Source organism: Marmota marmota, unplaced genomic scaffold (genome assembly GCF_001458135.2).
Source record: "Marmota marmota marmota unplaced genomic scaffold, marMar, whole genome shotgun sequence".
Taxonomy (NCBI): domain Eukaryota; kingdom Metazoa; phylum Chordata; class Mammalia; order Rodentia; family Sciuridae; genus Marmota; species Marmota marmota.
In genome coordinates, this window is record NW_026000255.1 from 38,904 (window position 1) to 46,710 (window position 7,807).

Consider the following 7,807-nt stretch of genomic DNA (forward strand, 5'->3'; position numbering starts at 1 on the left):
TCACTGTCTTTGTCTCCTCTCTTACCTTCTCCATCTTTTCTTCTCTCTTATTTTTTCTTTACCAAGTGTATTCAAGATAAACAAAATCAATAAAAGGGATCTATTATAAGGGATTGGCTACTACTAATGTCCAGCTTTATTTTATTTCTTGTCAGGGTAGGATCACTATCTCTCTGTTACTAAAACTCCAATTTACATGGGGCACTCAAAACAAATCTTGCCTGGGCACAATTAGTGAATTCTATCTGTAGAGTTGAGTTGTTTTAGGCCAGCAATTTGAAGGGGCTAGGGTTTATTTAGGCCAGCAATTTGAAAGAGCTTGAACTGTTAAAATCTGTATTAGTGTTTGTTCAATCTTTACAGGCCAAAGTTGAGGCATAGTTGAGAGTATAGCTTAGATAATAATATATTTGGTGCCTCCTATTTATTAATTCTTGGTTTTAATTTATCAGCTTTAGGAAACCACTGAGAAAGTTATTTCCTGAGCATATGTGTAGGAGTCTTAATTATAGGCTTTCTTGTAGCAGTTGCAAAAGTTCTGGTCTAGTTCCTAGATCTTGATGCACTTTGAATTGACTTTGGTGCGTGGTGAGAGATAGGGATCTAGTTTTTTTCCTCAAACTGGATGTATTGATATTTATCTGTAGTATTATTTGAAATTGGATGTTGTGATGCCTCCTACATTGCTCTTAATGCTCAAAAAAGATTTGACTCTTCTAGGTCCATATTTTATTCAGCCATATAAATTTTAAGAATTTTTTCCTAGTTCTGTGAAGAATGCCATTAATTATTTCAATGAGTATTGCATTGAATCTATAGATCATTTTTGGTGTTATGGACATTTTAACAAGATCATCCAGGAACATGGAAATTTTTACCATCTACTAATATCTTCTTCAATATCTTTCTTCACTTTTCAATCATTTTTATTTTAATTGTCTTTGTACTCCTTTGTTAGGTTTATTCATTTTCTAAAGCTTTTGTGAATAAAACTGTTTTCTTGATTTTTTTTCACAATGGATTCATTATTGGTGCATAGAAAACATAAATATTAAACAATATATATTAAACCATAATTTAATATACTGGTACTTTGTTGAATTCATCAGCTCTATAAATCCTCTGGTGAAACCTTTAGTACCTTCTAAGTACAGGATCATATAATCAGAAAATAGACTGTTAGTTTTGCATCACTGTTACCAGTGTAACCAAGAACAACTTAGAGGATGAAAATTTTATTACAGTTCATGGTTTCAGAGGTTCAGTCAATAGTTAACCAACTCCATAGCTCTGGGCAGAGGTGAGGCAGAACATCATGATGGAAGGGGATGGTGAAAAGCTGCTTAGTTCATGACAGCTATGAAACAGAAAGCTTGAGTAAAAGGAGCTAAGGATAATATAGTCCTCAGGGGCATGCCCCAGTAACCTACTACCTCCAGTTACTCCCTATTTGCCTATATTTAATCCATTTTAATTATTAATCCATCAAATGGATTAATTCACTTACTATGTTACAGCTCTCATAATCTACTCATTTAACCTTTGAACATATCTGAATTTTTTTACAATGAGTTTTTAAGGGCCACTAACTACAACAGGGATAACTGGGCTTCTTCCTTTTCTACTTGTATCCCTTTTATGTCTTCCTCTTTCCTGGTTGTTTAGCTAAGCAAGTGCTATATTGAGTAGGAGTAAGGAGCATAGACATTCTTGTATTGTCCCTGATTTTAGAGGAAAAACTTTCAGCACCCCCCATTATACACCTTTGTTATATGCAGGTAAATTTCTTCTATTCTTAATCAGAGTTTTTACCATGAAAAGAGTTTTGAATTTTGTCAAAGACTTTTTCTATATCATGTGACCCTTCTCCTTGGTCCTATTTGTATGATATATTACAGTCATTGATTTGTGTATGTTGAACCATCCTTATATCCCTAGGATGAAACCAACTTGACCATGATCTATAATCTTTTTACTATGCTTTTGAATTTGATTTGCTAAAATCTCACTAAGAAATTTGCATCTATGTTTAAAAATGGAATTGGTCTTTAGTTTTCTTTTCTTGAAGTATCTTTATCCATTTTTAGTATCAGAGTGATACAGGCTTCATAGAATAAAATTGGAAGCATTTGCTTCCTTTCAATTTCATGAAATAATTTGACGCATTTTGGTTTTATTTCTTATTGAAAGATCTGGTAAAATTCAGTTGTGAATCCATCTGTTTCTGGGCTCTTAGTTGGAAGGCTTTTTATTTATTAGTTTATATTTTCTAGAATTCTTTTGGTTCAGTTTTCTTAGGTCATATATGTCTAGAATTTTACCCATTTCTTTTAACCTTCCTAATTTATTGGCATATAAATTCAATTGGTTATGGCCAGTGTTTCTTTAAAATCAAAGAAAACAGAATAATAAAAAGTGGAATAAAACATTTGAGGGTAAATGTCTTGGCAAAGTTAAATGTTGTTCTTAAAACTCTTGCTTGTTTGTGTGAATGTGACCTGGTCAATTATGTTAAATAACTTTTTCCACTGAAAAACAGAAGTAGTGTCTTCATGGGACTGAAAAGATTGCAGGTTACAGACAGTTAATAACATCATATGGCAAGGAGTCAGGGAGCCTGGGATTATACTCTTGCTCTGTCAACAGGTAACAATGTGAACTCAGCCTTACCTTTAGGTCTGTCCTTGTTTCAGTTTGTATATTAAATGGGAAGAGACGTTTACCTTATTCACCAGAAACAAGTACTATTATGCAAAAGTTTATCATTTATAGTAAATTTCTTCATTTCTCTTTAGCATTAAATACACGTAGGGTGTTAGTTCAGATAGAAACATAGATTAACTGATTTTTTACTAAGGTGAATGTATTTGTATTATATATATATATTCATGCAAATAGTCAACCATTAAAAAAATTATAAAGTATATATTATTTAAAATTGCTATTTGAATATTTTTCTTAGCCCCTGTCTAAATTATAAATATTTTTCTTATCCTGGTTTTCATTTAGTCTGGACTCCTATGATGTTTAAATTAAAATTTTGTTGTCTTTTTATTTCTCTGTGAAATTATGCTTTGGAAAATTTATTTATTCTAACAGTAAGTGTAAGAATTCATTAGTTTTATGTTTTCCATCATATATGTCTACAGCCTCACAATTTTAAAGGTTTTTATTGACCTTGATAGTCTGTTAAGGTATGGTTAAAAGTTGACTGCTATATATCCAAATGGTTGTGCTATCTCAACCAAAAATATATAGTTGCCAAAAATTAACGTAAGGGTTAGGGTTAGGGTTTAATTTAGAAGTAAGAACACTTTCAATAAAGCCAATTTCGTAAGCAATTTCTCCTATATCCTTTAAGTATAATGCCAAAGGAATGTTTCTGTTATACTTCTTTTGTGCATGAATATGTTTTAATAACTTCTTCACTAAAAGTTATTTTTTAAACTGGTGAATTATAGTTATGTATGAGAGTAAAATTCATTGTGAAATATTCATATATGTACATAACACATAGTTTGTTGTATTTTTAATTTAGGAAGTAATCTTATGGAACTCTTTTGAAATTTTTATGTGAAATGGAAAATATTTCCTGTAAATGTTTCACATTTGTCTCACAATTACTAATTATGCCTTGGATTTCTACCTTATATATTATTTTCTGAGAAGTGTTTTAGTTATACATGGCAGTAAGATCCATTTTAATATAATTATACAAGCATGAAATATATCTTATTCTAGTTAGGACCCCATTCTTGTGGATGTACATGATGGTGTGATTCACTATGATGTTTTCATGTATGTACATAGGATGTTTATATCAGATTCTTTCCACTGTTTTTTGTTCTCCTATCCCTTCTTACTTTTGTTTTTCTATCCCACCTTTCTTCCCTGCATCCCACATTGTCCAATATATCCAACTTCTATTCCTCCCCTCCCTCCTATTGTGGGTTAGCTTCCACATACCAGATAAAATATTTGACATTTGGCTTTGGGGGATTGACTTATTTCACTTACCGTTATAGTCTCCGGTTCCATCCATTTACTGGCAAATGTCATATAGTCATTCTTTATGGCTGAGTGGTAAACAATTTTGTCACAAATAAGCTAATTGATATATGAGCAAAGCAACTGAACAGACACTTCACAGAAGAAAAATCATGAATGGCCACCAAATATATAAAAAAAGTTCAACATCTCTAGCAATTAGAGAAATGCCAATTAAAATTACAATAAGATTTTATCTCACTCTGGTCAGAATGGCAATTATCAAGAATACAAGAAACAATAAATGTTGTCAAGGATGTGGGGGAAAAGGGTACACTCATACATTGCTGGTAGGGCTGCCAATTAGTGCAACTACTCTGGAAAGCAGTAAGGATATTCTTCAAATACCAGGAATGGGCTGGGGTCTATTGTCCATATTTTTCACTCTCTATGGGAGTTTATCGATTATCTGCAATCCAGGAACCATCCTGGGAATGAAGCATGGTAGAACCTATGAATCTGTGCTGTTGATATTGGTTTCCTCCTTAAAGGTGAGGTACTGGAAACCTTAGTGGACATTATAAGTCTACTGGGTAGAAACTGTAGGGCCTCAGATCCACATGGGTAAATGGGAAGACACAAGAACAACAAGAAAAAAAAAAACAAGGGAATAAAGCACTCCAAACAAACCATGATGCTCCAATAATAAAATCCACAGACATCACAGTAGCAGAAATGTCAGAGAAGGGGTTCAGAATGTACTTAATAAAATTGCTTCATGACTTAAAGGAGGTTATAAGGGGTGAAATCAGAGGTAAATTTCAAGAGGTGAAAAATCACTTCAATAAGGAGGTAGAGATCCTGAATAGAAACCAGGAAGAAATCTTAAAACTGAAGGAATCAATGAACCAAATTAAAAATTCAATGGAAAGCATCACCAACAGGTGAGACTATTTGGAAGACAGAACCTCAGGCAATGAACACAAAATATATAATCTTGAAAACAAAGTTGACCACACAAAGATGATGATATTTTGGGTGACATTCCCTCACCCAGATACAATGTGTGAACAGCAACTGCTAAATCCAACAGAGTTGAGCCACTGTGACTACTTGTGGGCTGATAAGAAGGACCCTCAAGGTAATGGAACCATGGATGGGTTTGAAATGCTGCTTCAAAAGTAACTGAAAGGCAAACAAATGCAGAAAGAAATGTCTGAATTCGTCTGACAGAGGATAAAGATTGAAGAAGAATATGCAAGGAACTTGGCTAAGCTCTCTCAGAACTCTTTGGCTGCCCAGAAGGAAAGCTCCCTGGAAGAAGCAATGGCCCAGGTAAAAAAGATGAGGCAGAAAGTCATCTCAAGTTCTCCACCAACCTTCACAGCAAGGTAGAGAAGCCTGTCATAAACGTTCATTAGAACTTCAAGAAAGACATGAAAAAGTGTGACCACCGTGTTGCTGACCTCTGCAAGCAACTCTCCAGCTTCTATGCATTTGTAGAGAAGGCCCAGAAAGCCCTCACAGAGTGGCAGAAAGACATTCAGATGAAGATACAGCATCTGGAGATCAAGCTGAGCAACAAGACTGAGGAGGACATCAAGAAGGCATAGAGGAAGTCCACACCTCATGTGCTGTGTGGAACTCTACAACCAGACCCAGTTCAAGTGGTTTGAAGAGATGGTGACTACAACTTTGGAGCTGGACTAGCTGGAGGTGGAGAGGGTGGAGATGAGCCAGCAACATCTGTGGCAATACACACAGCTGCAGCACGAGACAGATATGTACAACCAAACCAGTCAAGCCTGTGGATCCAGCCAAAGACAGAGAGCCATGGGTCAGAGAGCACAAAATGGGCAACATTTGCCCTGTGTAAGTGAATATCTAGACAATGTCTGTGTAGGCTCTGGGAGTCCTGATCAGAAGAGGGGCTTGGTGTCCCTCAGAGAGGAAATGGTGGCTCCCTCTGGGTGAAACTGCCCTCCCATCCACTCTCCTTTTCACTGAGAAGAGAGGAGAGAGCTGGTGATTCCAGAAGGGTAAAATAGATTTTCCAGCTGGGGGATACAAATATTCCCAGGCTTAGAAGACAGACCTGCAACCCTGCCCTTGTCTCCCAAGACTGAAGCCCCCCAAACTCCATACCATACTTGTTGCTCTGAGAACAAACTGGGGGCTGGAACTTTGTGGTCCTTGCTGAGCCCCATCCTCTACTTGGTCCTTGTACCTCCAGGGCTTTAAAAGATGAGGGAAGGGCTGTCTCTGCCTCCAAACCAATGTCAGGATCAGAATCATGGATAGAAGGCACCACCAGCTCAGTCCGAAACCTAGAATCCTTTACAGCCCTCTCTCTATTTTTTCATTGCATTCTGGGAGCCCAAATCTGGCTTTTCTTGGCTACTTTTCATCCTAATGGGTCTTGGGGAGGCCTGTTTTCGATCTTCCCAGACAAACACTGCCTAGTTCACAAGTCACAGTCTCTGAAGTCTATGGAAACCCTGATCCATCCATTTCTCAGCTGCTTTTTCAAGGCAGTTCCCCCACCACCCACCCTGCCACATCTGCCCAGTCTCACTAGAAGAAGCCTTCCAAAGTTCTCAGTCAGCAAGACCTCCTTCAGCTGTGTGCATGTTCAAAACCTTTGAGGGATGAAGATGAACCAGCTCACCTTGGACACCAGATGGGGTCTGTCTACCATGATGTCCTATCCAATCCTGACCACCACTCTCCCAGGCTGCCCCCTATGGGCTTAATGGAGCTGGGTCATTCCCACGTGGGAAGCTCCATTAAGCCCATAGTGGACAGCCTGGGAGAGCCAGATGGGAGCTGGGTTATTCCCACGTGGGAGACAGGTTAACCCATATTGCTCCATCTGCTCATGTGTAATGGGGTTTGAACTGCTGTCTCTTGTATAGGCATGGCATACTCTCATAGCCATAGAAGTTCATTGCTATACGGGTGTGTCCTGCCACCTAGACCTCCAGGTGGCAGGACACATCTGTATAGCAATGAACTTCTGTATAGTAATGAACCTCTGAACTGTGCCAAGCCCTCACTTGGTGCCAGAATATCCTTTCCCTCTGTCCATCTTCCCCTGAGAAACCTGGGCGAAGTGTGACTCAGGAAGATTTTCAGCACTGCCACTGGGTTCAGCCCATCACTTTTTTCTTTACTATGACAAACATGATCTTCACCATATTAACCTAGATAACCAGCCTGAGGGGGGCTGGGAGAAGAAATTGACATAGTGAGCAAGGAACTGATTCTAACTGGAAAGCCATGCTTTGAGAGTCCATCTTTCTTTATGTTTTCTATGGATGACTTTGTACTTGATCTTTACATCTCCCATAGGGGCAGAATTCTACTCAATTCCCTGATATTTCCCTTAGTTTACATGCTAATAATGGATGACATTTATCTTGACTCTTTCAGCATCTCTTCCATTGAATCAGAATTGCTTTCTCATAGTTTATATTAGAAAGATGTCCAATATACTAAAGCAAACTGGATCTTGTCACTTTTCTTACTTAAACATCCCAAGCACAAAAGTCAGTGTGAAGGTGTTCACAAACATGAAGGGCAGAATCTGATGAGATCTGTCCATGATTGGATGGAGAACCACTCCTTTTGGATGTAGTCTTGGACCATGACACCAGCTATCAAGTTTTGGATATTTATTGGCTTCTTTCCCTAAAAGTGGGTGCTAATGGTAACTGCTTTGTGGCTTAATAAACTAATCTATAGATGATTTTCAAACATCAAAGCCAATAGCCTTGTAATTAACAGATATTTTGAATGCAGTGTGGCTCTTTTACTTTTT

General features: G+C 37.4%; 1 pseudogene; it reads left to right on the top strand.

Annotated features, from left to right (window-relative positions):
• Positions 1-4,296: 4,296 nt before the first annotated feature.
• LOC107159962 lies at positions 4,297-6,957 on the top strand (annotated as a pseudogene).
• The last annotated feature ends 850 nt before the right edge of the window (positions 6,958-7,807 follow it).